Below are 17,004 nucleotides of genomic sequence, written 5' to 3'. Positions count from 1 at the left end.
AAAAGCAGCCTGTACTTGCTGTCCACACATGCAATAATATCATTGCAGCATATGGAGAGAGAGAGAGCAAGCGAGAGAGAGAGAGAGACAGACAGACAGACAGACAAACAGACAAACAAACGAACAAACAGAGATGTTTGGAGACACCAAAAAAAAAAATATTTAAAAAGAAAAATAAACGTCAACAGGTACAACAGATAGAGGTAAGAAATACAAAGGTAAGGTATGTAACAGATATGTATTTGCTGGCATCCGAATGATGTGTTGGAAGGGTACTGTACATACTGTGAACCCTCCATATGTGGGCGCAGTCTGCATCTATATGTAAATGCAGATGTGCATAGGGCAAGGGACATACTGCAACTGTTAGTGAAGGCTAGACATATATATATGTAGTTGAAGGTTGCTATGTGCACATATCTATGTAGGTTGTAGTGTGTGGCATTGAAAACAGCAAGCAGTGCAGGTATATGTCATGTGGTGGTTAAATGCTGTGGGACTGAGCCAGTGAGGCCTGCTACAGCTATACGGCCTGAGGACAGCAAAATGCATTCCGCACAACACTGCGCAATATTATTACATAATTGTATGTCTCACAACTGTTTAATGATGGATATTCTCAACATGAAAGGTGGCCAGTATATGTGCCCATATGTGCATGTATATGTACAGCAATGGATGTTTACAAGTATGCGTATATATACCTGTATATATGTATATATATATATATATATATATATATATATATATATATATATATATATATATAGAGAGAGAGAGAGAGAGAGAGATATATATATATATATATATATATATATATATATATATATATATATATATATATATATAGATATATATATATATATATATATATATATATATATATATATATAGATATATAGATATATAGATAGATATAGATATATACATATATACAGATATATAGATATGTACATATATAGATATGTATATATATATATATATATATATATAGATATATAGATATATGTAGATATATAGATATATACAGATATAGATATATGTAGATATATAGATATATACATATATAGATATATACAGAGATATATAGATATATACAGATATATATGGATATATCCGGATATATATAGGTATATATATATATATATATATATATATATATATATATATATATATATATATAGAGAGAGAGAGAGAGAGAGAGAGAGAGAGAGAGAAATATATATATATATATATATATATAGATAGATAGTTATATATATACATATATATATATATTCATATATATATCTATATCTATATATATATATATATATATATATATATATATATATATATATATATATAGAGTGAGAGAGGGAGATACGGGGTCAGACGTACTGCAACAGGTGCCTGGTGACCAACGCATTGACTGAACACCAGTGTTGATACTGCAGTACCATACCCCATTCCAAAACAATTTACTCACTAACTACCAGATAAGTGGTTGCCTGCCTAACACTGAACGTGTCAGAAGGGAACATGGGACACAGGTGTACAGTAGCCTCCCCTCTGATATTCACAGTTCTACACTAGTCTTATAATCCCTCTACGTGGTACGTGTCATCACAAAAGGTGTGTCATCTAGGGAAATATAGGTCAGTGTACCCCCTACTCCTCAAAATGCCCCATGTGGTATGTACCTCACATGACAACCATAGCAAGTGGAAAGGCCACAGACATACCTAACAAAGAGTGACACTGCCCCAAACACATGCCCTATGCAGACTGACTCACAAAACCACAGCTAGAGTGCATTGCATATGTCCTACACAGAGGTTACCACTGCCGGACATACAGAGATATGTCACACCCATAGCAGTCGGCCAACCACCATGACAACACCTCACAATCCCTCCGGGCTACATGACCTAGGGCCCTAATCCTTGCCAATGCACTAAACAGCACATGCTGGAGGTACAGGTTCCTATACACAAATATGCCATACTCTGGACTAAACTACCCAGCATTAATAAACAAGGCTCCTCATTAGTAGATGTCTTACATAACCCTGATGAATGTTATGGAGATAGGTAATATGCCCTGGGAGTCACCTCTGTGTATCTGTTTGACAGGAGCAAGTGTAATCACATTACATGTGTGTCAAATGGCAGGGTAGCATAAGGCTAGACTGCTGTAGGCCCCGGGCCAATAGCGTAGTACCTACCTATGACACAATGCGCACACACATGTACTCAGTGCAGTACCAGCTATGTGAGGTGGAATGAGTGTGATACTGACTGTGTGCAAGGTCTGTAAAGGTGTGATAGCTTAGCGTGAGGTGTGTCTGTCATGGTAGTTTGTGTCCTAGGTGTGAGGGCAGAGAAAGATGTGTCAGTTATTGGGATGCAGACATAGTAGGATGGCATATGTTGTGACGTAGTACCTTGTGTATGACTGTGGTGTCCCATTGTAGGCTGAAGCAATGCATGTATGCTCAGTAAGTGGTACTGCTGGTGAATCCAGGTCACATATGAACTGTTGTACTACCGGAAGCTGTAGGCCTAAACACCACAGTATAGTGTATGTTCACATTTCCTGGTATCACTGTCTTGTGTGTTTCCTGTAGTCTGCACAGATTACATTCCTCAGGCATAGGTATCTGTAAGTAGGGGCACACAGTACTATAAGGTACACAGGTAATGCTCATCTGTGTTGGCATACACTTGTGTGTTGTATGTATGTCTAATGTCTAATGTGTGTGTAATGATGCCTGTACCATGGCCGCAATCACATGTGTGTTACAGGGTATGTGTCTGTACCTAGCAACATGTACAGGGTATGTGTGTGTACTTAGCAACATGTATTCTCTGTTACAGCAGTATGCCAGCTATATTAACATCTGTGCACATATGTTAGGTAGGGGTATGGCATCGAAGACTAGGGTGGTTTACTGTTAATACTGTAACTGTACATTACAATCATTGCATTGGATGACAATATTCGTCATGCATTAGCTTGATATATACCCCCAGTGTGAGGTTGTGCATTGTATCCCATAAAGTGTGCCGAGTACTGGTGTATACTGGTTTGTTGTATGGAGTGCGGCAGCCACTGTCAGGCAGTTGTGGGCTGAGCACTGATATGTGGTATTGAACGTGTGTATCCTCTGATAGACAGACAGATGCTATATCTGGCAGTTAAGTGATATCTGTACTTCATAGTATTAAGTGTGCCACATGACTTGCTCACACATATTGTTCAATTGTCTTCCAGGGTTATGACTCATCAACACAATCTTGCGTATACAGCTGCAGAGGAGGAGGTCATACAGGCCAGCCTGTATCAGCATTATGCCCTGCTTTTTTCCAGGGCCAGCCAGCACCAGCATGAGCGTACTGCACTGTGGCAAGACCTTGTTCACTGGGTAAATGACATAGGCATGCATAACTGGACATATGAGCAGGTACGCCATCACTGCAGTGATTTAATTAGACATGTCCAGCGGCGTGTGTCTGATATCCATAGGCAACAGCTTGCCACAGGTGGTGGGGCACCCATACATCCCCCCCTCACCAGAGTGGAGGAGCTGCTCCTAAGCGTGGTGGCTCCTGGCCTACAGCAGCAACAACATCATGCATGTGTCATCATGGAGGCCGGAGCTACCCAGCAGGACGACATGGAGCGTGCAGGTAATATGCCCTAGCTGTAGACTACCGTTACCTGTATTGTTAGAATATGCTTATGTGAGATGTGGACTGTGTGTTTAGCAGTTGTGCTGCCTCTCATGTGCAATACTGATATTCGGAATAGTATCTCCACACCTGTGACTGTTGACTGTTGTTGCACTGTAGATTAACACACTCACTCACGGTAGCAATGCCACAGTTGTGGCCACTGATAAACTGTGTCATATTCTTTTAGGTCCATCTGGTGTGACAGCAGGGCAGATGGTACATGCTGGTGAGTGTGTTAACACTTTAATATTGGTAATGGAATGTGCATGTCATAGGTGAGGTGTAGGCCATGTACACGTAACACACCTACGCATAATGCATGCTGTCCATGTTTGCTGTGAGACGTTAATCATCTCATTGAAGTCAGTAGCTGCCTCAATCACATACACTGCACAGTGCAGCAGACACAAGTGTGGCAACACTGTACTGTACCTTATATATGCATAGTTGCTACAGCTGTACACAACAGAACACGTTTATCATACGCAGTACACAAAAACATGTTACATTTCCCATCACACCTGCTGTAAGGTCACATGTCAGTATCCCACATGTCTTACACACACACATGCTGTACCTCAGGGGTAGAGTCCTATCATGGGTGTGTGCAACACTCTGCAACACATAACACAGTCATGTTAGGCAATGCTCCCTATTGGTCACCTCACACACCCATGTACAAGGTGTTTGTGTAATTGTGAACGTAGCCATGGCACTGCAGTTCAGGTACAGCATGCTAAGTGGTGGTCTTGCACACATTAGTAGCTGTGAGTGACCACAGGATGCATGTTGATGATGGCACAGGGTACTACATCTCATCCAGTTACAGTGACCACAGTACTACTCATAGCAGTCATTGCTTTGCACCTCAATGTTGTGCGTGTGCAAACATATGCACCTATACACAAAATGCATAGCATGTTGTGTGTGTGCTTACATATGCCAGTATACAGAATATGCACAGCAGTCGCCATCCAAAGTGTCACATATATGTCCTGGAATGCTAGTGGGTGTATAGGTCACTTGACACACATTGGGCATGTGTGGTGTTTAATGTTGCAGTCGTGTAGCATGCCATGCCATGTGTGGCACCGACATATCTGCAATATGTCCCACACTCACCATAACCACTGTACACTGGCCATGTAGAGCATTGGAATACCTTCAAGTCAACATGCAGCAATTGTCCCATGTGTGTACATAGCATGCATGTGCTACACCCGTGCCCACTATTATCTGCTTTGGACACAGACAATGTACTCAGACATTGATATATATGTGTAACACAGATAACATATGCAGCCATGGCATGTATACTTGTGAGTGATGGTGCACAGGGCATTGCAGAGCTGATAATACCTGTGCAGCAATCTTGTGTCCATGTACAAATTGTGTTCCAAGGTGTAGCCAATCACTGAACAACAACACAGTTGCAACAAAGCCATGTATATTGCCATTACATTGGGGCATCTACACTTTCCCTGTATGGTCTTGTGCAACACATATTCTGCATGCTGACACATGTGTGGTGACTGTTTACCTTGTGATACTGACACCCACCTTCACCCACTATAGAGTATATGTTGGATTGCTGGTGTGTGTGTATGTGCTGTAGTGAGGAGTGTATTACTGTTCATGTGTGCATGTGTTCATGTGTGCATGTGTGCATGTGTGCATGTGTGCATGTGTGAATGTGTGCATGTGTGCATGTGTTCATGTGTGCATGTGTGCATGTGTGCATGTGTGCATGTGTCCATGTGCAGTCCGTAAAGTGTGTTTCCTGTCTTCTTCTCACAGGTGCTGAGTTAGGGCTGGCTGAATGCAGAAGGGAACCTGAAGCCACTGCCCTGAATAGTGCTGATGATGAGACATGTATTTTGACACAGGAAGGTTTGACAGGGTCTGTCGTTGGTCCACCAATCAACAGTACACAGCGTTCAACCCCATCTATGCGCACACTCATACTGCCAATACATCCCTCACCACCAATGGCCATAGGCGAGGGACAGCATACAGTTGGCACTGACCAGGAGAGTGTGGTACCCATGGCAGTTGCATCCCCTCACAATAGCCATAGCCGTATTCCTGGAATGGTACCACATAGGCGGAGGTCCAGGGGTTCTCAGGGGTGCACCGCTGGTCGTATTGCCCCTGGCAGGTGTGTCCTCACTGGTCTTACGACGTCCAGTATGTTCCAGGCTGTAATGCAGGCTCAGGCACGTATGGAACGGTACACCAGGCAGGGACTTAGGGCGCAGAGGGCACATTACACCGCTATCAATGACAGCATCCGTGACCTTGTCGGTGCCATCCAGACTTACACCGAGGTCATTGATAGACACTGGGGGGAGACATTAGATGTCCTCCACAATATGTCATCCATGAGCCAGGACCGTGCAGGATGGTTGCGACGTCGACGCAGACGCATGCCAGCAACAGCTGGCAGTAGTCGCGGACGGCCCCCAATTCACAGCCACTCCCGTAGTGGCAGTACCAGCCCCAGCGTGCACGTGGCTATGGCCATTCCCAGCAGGGACATGGGTCCATTCGTCTCACCTCTGCCTCTGAGGACAGTACCCAGTCAGGGTTGGTACCCGATACTGTCCGTAGCACCCCTGCCAGACACAGGTACTGTGTCCGTGGCCAGAGACAGTGATCTGTACAGTCTGTGGCTGTCCCACAAACTACTGTATATGGCAGCCACATGGTGGAGCTGTGTGCATGCAGACACACACAAATTAACCAAACAACTAGGGCTCACACATACACACACACATTACATCAACATTGCCCATGCTGTACTGTTGTCCCTCACACACACACACACACACACACACACACACACACACACACACACACACACAGACATGTCAATTGGATGGGTCAATGTCAGGCTCTGGCAAACAACAAAATGCCCTGTGCATATGATGATACCTGTGTCACCTCCTGTCATCCGTAACATTGATGGAGGAACAGTCTAACATGGTGCTGATGCACAGGGTGACACTATAGCAGTGTAGCAATATTAGCAAGTTGTCAACAGGAAAGTTTAATGACATCCTTGTAGGTATATCTCAACAGACATTATTCATCAAAGCTGTAATTGTCAATGTAGCATTGTTTACACCACTGTTAAGTCTGACTATGTATTGTCCACCTATGTGCCACTTGGCTGATGTGTAATGTGTTGCCAGCATGTGTTAGTGAGTGGACAGTATGTGTGTGATGTGTGCAGTACAGATTAGCAAGTGTACATCTGTGAACATGGTGGGTGCGCACTGTCTGTATGTACGTGCATAGTGGACACATGGGACATGTGGCATACCCTGTTGTACACATTGTTAACATGTCATAGTATCTTTCAATGGCCAGTATGCATTCTACTACAGTTATGTACTAACATGGGTAGACATGTGTGTAGGACATGGGTAGATACCATGCTGTGGGTGATACTGTTAGTATCTGTTGATGATTTGTGGTCTGGTAGTATACATAACCTCAACAGCATGACTATAAACAATCATTGGATGATGTCCTGACAAATGACACACAGTCGTAGGGAACTCAAGTGCTACACTATAACACTAACCAGTGGTAATTACCACCACCCATTCCTGTGTCCACACCTGTTTGGCATACAGCCCCCTTAGGCACATGCAAACACACTAGGGATGTGTCCATCCACATCTGGTAATGCATGCAGTGGCCTACAATCCATTCCCTGGATGGGACACATATCCTACACAAGGGTATCATACAGACAGATGCTTGTCATGTGATACATGCTGTATAGCAGTAAGCCGACTATGGCATAGTCATCCACATGTACTATACTTACTATCCCGTTAGTACCACATAGGTGGTAGCCCTCAACATGTATGTTGGGTACCAATGTGTACATACAGCCTCATGTTATGTCATGTGTCCCTTGGTATCCACATATCCATAGGTATTGTGGAGTCCCAAGGTGTGTCACATGAGACATTGGAGGCCTGGATGCATATCCACAAGGCGGTTGTACACCTATAAAGACTGTCCATTATTGGCAGTCGTTGTTGTGTATGAACATGCCTGACATATACCCCAGGCATATACCCTCACTCACACTACTGTAAAGTAACTGTCATGGGTGTGTGTGGCACAGATGACCTTGGCCATGGATCACGACAGTGGATAGGCCTGTCACATACATACATATATGACCTATGATCTGAGAAGCTGCGGCACAACCTGTCAATGGCAACAAATGTATTCATGTAGTATGCAGGCTTCACACCTGTGTACTGATTAAGGGAACATGTACACATATATATTTGCAATGCATATACCTGATGTGTGAAATGCACTTACTGTTGTAATCATAATATGAAATAACATAGTAAAAGCAAGACCCACACCGCATTGACCAAGAGGGACACACACACACACACACACAGTCAGCACTTGCAGGATTCAAACCCCTACCTAACTATGTTATGATACTAGAGAGGGACGCATTAGCGCAGCGTGCTATTTGCTTTACTGGGTGGTTTCCCTTCTCTGTCTGTATTTCTAGGGTGGTGACATCATCAGTCTTTCCAAAGAGGAATGCACACCTTTAGTGTGTTTTCCCAGTCTTCAAAAAGGCCACTCTTTGCAAGGTGAATTGCACACACATACACCAACACAGTCAGTATTTGCAGGATTCAAACCCCTACCTAACTAGGTTATGATACTAGAGAGAGATGCATTAGCACAGCACACTATTTGCTTTACTGGGTGGTTTCTCTTCTCTGTCTGTATTTCTAGGGTGGTGACATCATCAGTCTTTCCAAAGAGGAATGTACATCTTTAGTGTGTTTTCCCAGTCTTCAAAAAGACCACTCCTTTCAAGGAGAATTGCACACACAGACACAGTCACTGTTTGCAGGATTCAAACTCCTACCTAACTAGGTTATGATATTAGAGAAAAACGCATTAGCACAGCGTCCTATTTGCTTTACTGGGTAGTTTCTCTTCTCTGTCTGTATTTCTAGGGTGGTGACATCATCAGTCTTTCCAAAGAGGAATGTACATCTTTAGTGTGTTTTCCCAGTCTTCAAAAAGGCCACTCCTTTCAAGGAGAATTGCACACACATACACACACCCCACACACACGGGCACAGTCAGCGTTTGCAGGATTCAAACCCTTACCTAACTAGATTATGATACTAGAGAGAGATGCAGTAGCATAGCACACTATTTGCTTTAGTAGATGGTTTCCCTTCTCTGTCTGTATTTCTAGGGTGGTGACATCATCAGTCTTTCCAAAGAGGAATGTACATCTTTAGTGTGTTTTCCCATTCTTCAAAAAGGCCACTCCTTTCAAGGAAAATTGCACACACAACCTCAACACATGGACACAGCGTTTGCAGGATTCAAACCCCTACCTAACTAGGTTATGATACTAAAGAGAGACGCATTAGCACAGCAAACTATCTGCTTTACTGGGTGGTTTCCCTTCTCTGTCTGTATTTTTAGGGTGGTGACATCATCAGTCTTTCCAAAAAGGAATGTACATCTTTAGTGTGTTTTCCCAGTCTTCAAAAAGGCCACTCATTTTAAGGAGAATTGCACACACATACACGGACAGAGTCAGCGTTTACAAGATTCAAACCCCTATTTAACTACGTTATGATACTAGAAAGAGACGCATTAGCACAGCGCGCTATTTGCTTTACTGGGTGGCTTCCCTTCTTTGTCTGTATTTCTAGGGTGGTGACATCATCAGACTGGACATGGTAATGTGTGTACAGATTGTTTTATGCCATTCCAGGAATGGTCCATGTGGGTCGTCAGGTGTCAACAGCTGGAACAGGATCTCATAATCCTTACCTTGTGTGATTTATCTGTGGACACATCGACATTCCTTCATATGTCAACACATATTTAGGCACAGCTTGTTGGTTTTGTGGGTACTACATGTGTCTAGGATGTTGATAAAGGGCTATTCAAAGTGTATGTTTGACATGTGTAGCTGTGTTCAGTGATGTATGTCCTGTGTGGCTGCCTTGCAAACAGTCTAGCATGTTTGGGAACCATGATCTGCACATGAACATACCACGGTTAGTAGGGTTGTGTGCATGTCAACTTCCAATAGCTCGGTTTATGACTTCAACCAAGATGGACTCCATGGCCTTGCAGATCATACTTCATAGGCATACTGGATTGTACTTCCCATGGTGTGTTGTGCACCAACACTTGTGTGGAGTGCCATATGTTGCTGTAACACATTCAACGGTTCCACATCCTGTGTAGGGGGGGGGGGAGGTTCAGCTGACTGTTCAGGTGCAGTATCTGTTTGTTCTGTAGTTTATGCATGACACATATTGGGAATCAATGTAGTCCAGTTGAGGACATGCTTTTAGCATTGGGGGTAGCTGTTCATCCATTGTACATGTGATATCTCCTGGTATGATGATATGGACTATCGTCGGTGGGAGGTGGGTATGTATATATATGGGCCTATCTGTCAGGATGTCAGCATTGTCAGTCAGGTACAGTTGGCCCTGACTCATGACATATATGTGTGTACATTGCTATATATGACATAGCTGTCGGAGGTGTCATGATTCAGTCTGGACTCCTTCTCAGCTACTCTTTACAGAACACCAACAAACCTGAGCACTAATCCCTGTTATACTCCTTTACACACTTAACACCCTACTGATCCTTTGTCATCTGGCTACAGACTATGTCATGATGATATCCCGGCATGTCCAGGGGTCGGCTTTGTGTGCACTCTTCAGTCCAGCTGGTGAATATTGTGATGTAGACACAATGTCACATCCGCCTCATGTACACAGACAACACTCTTCTCCTCACAACAAACCCAGATATATGTGAGAGATTCACCTATAGAGACATACAGGGTGCTGAACTCTCTCGACCCATGACTGGCATAGTCTATCAGGTGTTGAGGATAACCACACACACCACATATCAGTCTCACATATCCTCTGGCGACAGCACTCAAACCACATTATCACACATACACATACTCAGATGCTGTAAATGAACTCTGCCTAAGCAGCAGAGACCTCCACAGCAGGCACACACACAACTGCTACCCCACTACAATACCCACATCTCACATAGTTCCCAATGTCAGTGTGCCACACAGTCACTTGCCTTCGGGCTAAACAACACACATAATACACTTGTGATAGGCGACACTTATTGTCAGACACACTGACGTACCACTCACCAGCCCATGCAAGGGAATAGTCCCTTTGTGCTGTCTGTCATGTGCCAGGATCAGCCACATAACACATGCAGTCAGGTCACTACAAAGCAAGTACAGGACTGGCACCATCATTGTCCATGCTGGTGCATAAAACCTCAGACGTTACTCCCTGGACCACATGACATGGTACACGGAGGAACAGTGTCATCATGTAGCCCAGGCCAGTATGACCCTGACCTTGTCTAGCATCTTACACCCACCAAGTATGATGCCACAGTATACAGACAAACATATCACGTTTAACACTTGGCTAACAGATTGGTGTCATTCATAGGGGATACAGTGTCTGTCAGCCTGTGGTGACATGCTCAACATGCCACGTAGCTTCATTATGGACAGCTTGCACCTGTCACCCTTGGACCTTTGAATGCTGGCTAAGGCTCTTGCTACCACCATAGTGCATTTGTTGAGCAGGGCTCAAAAGACAAACCCACCTACATAGACATTACAGGTTAAATAACACTAAGGTAATGCTGCTCAACACCAGATGTGTTACCCTCATATTGCGGCCATTCAGGACTCCCCTCAGTATGGGGGATAGCAATATATGTGCACTAACAGATGCCTAGTTCAGAGTCACATATGCACACCAGCACTACCAGGTTATATTTCATACCATGCTTTCTGACCAGAGGACTTGGAACAGACAACACAACTAGGGGGTGTATCCATATACGTCACAGATACACACACCTCTGGGTTAGTGGCACTGCACTAAGCATCACAGACCATACATATACAACTACCATTGTGCGAAACTGCCTTTCAGTTTGTTGCCTACTACAGACCACACTCCCATACTCAGGAACCACACTCGGCTTTCCTCGGAACAGTGGAGGATATGATGGTTTCCACAAACACCATTATATTGGGTGACATCAGATACACGAATATTGACTGGGCATACTACTCAAGCTGCAACAACCTCACCCTACAGTCGCTACAATTTGTAAATTCATATGCTATGGCACAACCAGTCACCACAGCCACAAGGGGGAATACATATTGGACCTGATCATCACCAACATGGGGACTCTATGTTCCACACCAGCAATATACCCCTCATTGGTTAGGTCGGAACATACATCTATCTCACTGGACATACATATACACTCCACACACCCATCCTGGGTAATCTTGGTGAACTTCTGATGAGCCAATGTCTCACTTCACCAAAGCAAGCTGGTATCCTTCAGAGACCCTGAGACAGTGTCAAATACAGCTCCGACTGCTGAATCCTTAACATACACATTCTATGGACTCCTAGTGGACTGCATGGATTGTGCTACCCCAAATAACAACAAGACTCACTCCTCCAATGGCAGGGGACCTGTCTGGTAGACACCAGCCATTAATAAGCTGTACAATGTCAGGAGGAAGCTACTACATGATAGAGCACAATCCCAGATGGGGAAAGCATCTGTGATCTGTACTAGCAGACAGCTATGATCACTCATGTACTTATCTAAGGTCTTCTTCTCATGGACAATTGCACCAGACATGTAGGACTATCACAAGGCCTTCATCAGTTATGTCAGGAACCTGGGTGGACACTCACTGATATGCTGTGAGTTACTGCATACTGACTACACTTACCCTGAACCCACTGGCGTAGCCAACATTCAGGCAAACAGGTTCAGTGCAGATGTCTCCCCCCATCCCCCCTAGGGAGCAACTATCCATCCCAACAGAGTGTAACCTCCCTGACACCACACAGTAACAGGTGAGTGCTGCCCTCCCCAAAGCATACATTACAGCATCAGTGGGACCAGATGGTGTTCCGGCCTGCATCTTACACGAGCTTCATGACAGATGTAACCCTCACATTACATCACTGTGCAATATCGGAGTTACTACAGGATATGTACCCACGGAATGGTGTACAGCGACAGTGGTCCCACTCCACATAGTTGGTGCCAGAACGGACCACAGACAATATTGCCCTATAAGCCTGACTATCCTGTTATGCAAAGCTATGGAGCATATTGTCATGGGACTCTTAAAAATAGACATCAGGAACCTACAGACACTGTGTCCTACACATTTCAGCATTGTTGTGGGCAGATCTTGCCTCTTGAACATGTTTGTATTTCTTAGACGGTTAACAGGTCCATCGACATAGGGACAGTTGTACATGCAGCCTACCTGAAGCTTGCTAAACCCTTCCACACAATAACCCAATGGGCCATTATGCATAGGCTCACCAGCATCGATATGGACACATATCTCACATGATGGAATGCTACCTGGATCAGGGATAGCACCCACATGGTCAGAATTGCAGGTGCCATGTCTGACTATACACCAGTTACATGTGGCGTCCCACACGGTTTGGTCCTGGGACCTCTCTTGTTCAGTATATATTGTCTGACGTACAGGCTACCACAGGGGGAATATGGCTGATCTTGTTTGCACTTGACTGCAAACTGGGTACCATAATCACCTCTCCAGCTGCCACATGCATACTCCAACAGGGTTTCACAGAGATGGATGACTGGTGCCTGAGCCATGGCCTACAGCTAAATGCCATTAGTTGCATAGACATCCCCTTTGGGAATAACAACATGCCCACACATTAACACATAGGTAGTACTCCATTACATACAGTAGGTGTTGTTAGGTGATTGGGGACATAACTTATTTGTACTGTCACCTTTGACATTCACGTTGCCACAGTGGTTGGACAGACCTTCTATATAAGCAACCTTATCCCATATGGTTTCACATCTAGATCGAGTGATGTCATTGTGCCCCTATACTAATAACAAACGTACTTGGTTACAATGCCACCTTTGGGGTGTACCTTACCCAACACCTGCAGCACCTGTACTGGCCACAGATACCCAAGCAACAGCCACCCCTCAACAATACCCACAAATCACATATCTCACAAGATCAGTGTGCCTCACAGTCACAGCCCTTACGGCCAAACAACACACCAAAAACACTTGCTATAGGGGACTCTATTGGCCATCACACTGATGTCCCACTCAACTGACTGAACAAGGAGAAGGTCACTGTAAGCTGCCTGTCAGGTGCCAGGATCCACCACATAATGCAAGCACTCAGGTCACTCCAAAGCAAGTACAAGTATGACTCCGTCATTGTCCATGCAGGTGTGAATGACATGAGACGTACCTCCCTGGACTACAAGAAAAGAGACATACAGGAGCTCTCTGATCATGTAGCCCAGGCTGGTATGACCCTGACCTTGAGTAGCATCTTGCCCTCACCAAGAATGATGCCAGAGTATAAAGACAAAATGATCAGTTTCAACAATTGTCTAAAGTATTGGTGTTATTCAATGGGGATCCAGTGTCTGTCAGCCTGGGATGACATGCCCAACAAGCCACGTTGCTTCACTAGGGACGGCTTGCACCTGTCACCCTTAGGCTTTTGTATACTGGCCATGCCTCTTGCCACCCCCATAGTGCATTTTTTAGGCGAGGCTCAAAGGACAAACCCACCACCATAGACAACCCAAGGATAAAAAATCTAAAGGTAATGCTACTCAATGCCAGATGTCTAAACCTCAAGATGCACGCATTCGAGGCACTCCTCAGTATGGAGAATATCGATGTCTGTGCAGTAACAGAAACCTGGTTCAAGGCTCCTGAGAGCACCCCAGCACTACCAGGTTATAACTCATACCATGCATTTCAGACACAAAACTCGGACTGAAGCACAAAAGGAGGGGTAGTATCTATATTCATCAAAGATACCTACACCTCCAGGTTAGTGGCACTGCACGAAGCATCAGAAACCATCCATGTGCAACTAACAGTGGGCCAAACTGCCTTTCAGTTTGTAGCCTGCTACAGAACACCCTCCCTATTACAGGAACCCCACTTGGCATTCCTGAGAACACTGGAGAATATCAAGGTCTCTCCTAAAACTATGTTATTGGGTGACTTCAACTACCCAAACATTGACTGCGACAACTACTCATGCCCAAACACACTCACCCAATGGTTCCTTGAAGCTATAAACTGTAATGCGATGGAACAACTGGTCACCATTCCCACAAGAGGGAACAACATATTGGACCTGGTCATCACCAACATGGGGACTCTATGTTCCACACCAGAGGTAAACCCCTCATTGGTAAGATAAGACCATTAACAAATTTCCATGGACATCCATATCCCGTCCCCACCCCCAGCCAAGGAAATCACTGTAAAGAATTTCTCAAAAGCCAACTTTGCACTTCTCAAGACTGAGGTGGAATCCTTCAAAGCCCACGGGCCAGAGGATAACACAGGCCAATCCGCAGAATCCTTTACAAATGCATTCTATGAGCACCTGCAGGAATGCATGGATCATGCTATCCCAAATAAAACTAAGACTCACTCCTCCAAAAACAAGAGACCTCTTTGGTGGACCACGGCCATAAATAAGCTATATAACAGAAGGAGGAAGCTATTACATGACAGAGCAAAATCCCAAGAATGGAAGGCATCTCTGATCAGTATTAGCAAGAAACTTCGATACCTCATAAAATCATCAAAGGCCAGTTTCGAAAGGGAAATTGCCCTAGACACTAAAGATAATCACAAGCCCTTCTTTAGTTATGTCTATAATATGGGTGGAAACTCCCAGATATGCTCTGAATTGTTGCATAACGGTACAAAATATACCAAACCTACAGACATAGCCAGCATCCTGGCAGACAGATTCAGCACAAACCCCCCCCTTCACACCCAAAGGAACAAATGCCTATCCCAACTGAATGTAACCTCCCTGACATCACAGATGCACAGGTGAAAGCTGCCCTCTCCAAAGCAAAAAACACAGCAGCTATGGGACCGGATGGTGTCCCAGGCTGTGTCTTACACAAGCTCCAAGAAGAACTGAACCCTCACATTAAGTCACTGTTCAAACTTAGCCTTACTACAGGATATGTACCCAAATAATGGTGTACAGCTACAGTGGTTCCACTCCACAAAGGTGGTCCCACAACGGACCCTGGGAACTATCGCCCCATAAGCCTGATTAGTCTGGTCTGTACAGCTATGGAGTGTATTATCATGGAACTCATAAATAAAGACATTGGGAGCCTCCAGACACTGGACCCTACCCAATTCAGCTTTGTTAAGGGCAGATCTTGCCTCTTAAACCTAGTTGATTTCTTTGAAACAGTTACCAAAGCTATAGATGAGGGCAAGGTAGTCCACACACCCTACCTGGACCTCGCAAAAGCCTTCAACACAATACCCCACTCGGGCATCATAAATAAGCTTACCAGCTTAAATATCAACCCCTATATCACAAGATGGGTTGCAAACTGGCTCAGGGATAGAACCCACATGGTCAGAATCGCAGGTGCCATGTCCGAATCCAAACCAGTTACAAGTGGTGTCCCACGGGGCTCAGTTCTGGGACCTCTCTTGTTCGGTATATACTTCTCTGAGGTTCAGGCTAACACGGGGGGATTATGGCTGACAAAGTTCACAGATGACTGCAAACTGGGGGCCATATTCGACTCTCCAGCTGACACAAGCATCCTCCAGAAGGGTCTCACAGAGATGGATGTTTGGTGCCAGAGCCACGGGCTCGAGCTACATGCTAAAAAGTGCATAGTCATCCCCTTTGGGAAAAACAAGGTGGACACAAATTACCACATAGGTGGTAATCCATTAAGTACAGAAGTAGTAATTTGAGATTTGTGGACCAATGTAGATAGTAATCTCTCATTTGATAATCACATTGCTGAAGTGGTTACAAAGACCTTCTATATATGCCACCTTATCACGAAAGGGTTCGCATCTAGATCAAGAGAGGTCATTGTGCCCCTCTACTCGTCACTTATCAGCCCCATACTTGAATACAATGGCCCTTTTGGGATGTACCTTACCCGACACCTGCAGCAACTGGAGAGACCCAAAAGTACCTGTCCAAAAGGATCATGGGCTACAAACAGATGTCGTATGCAGCTCAACTAAAGAAACTCCAGCTCTACTCAGTTGCTTACCACCTACTCAGAGGCGATCTATGCCTGACATACAAAGCCATGTCAAACCCAGA

The sequence above is a fragment of the Protopterus annectens genome, chromosome 1.part0 (genome assembly GCF_019279795.1).
Source record: "Protopterus annectens isolate FY-2018-M chromosome 1.part0, PAN1.0, whole genome shotgun sequence".
In the NCBI taxonomy this organism is placed as follows: Eukaryota; Metazoa; Chordata; order Ceratodontiformes; family Protopteridae; genus Protopterus; species Protopterus annectens.
The sequence above is the reverse complement of the archived record's forward strand: the minus strand, read 5'-3'. Positions refer to the sequence as shown.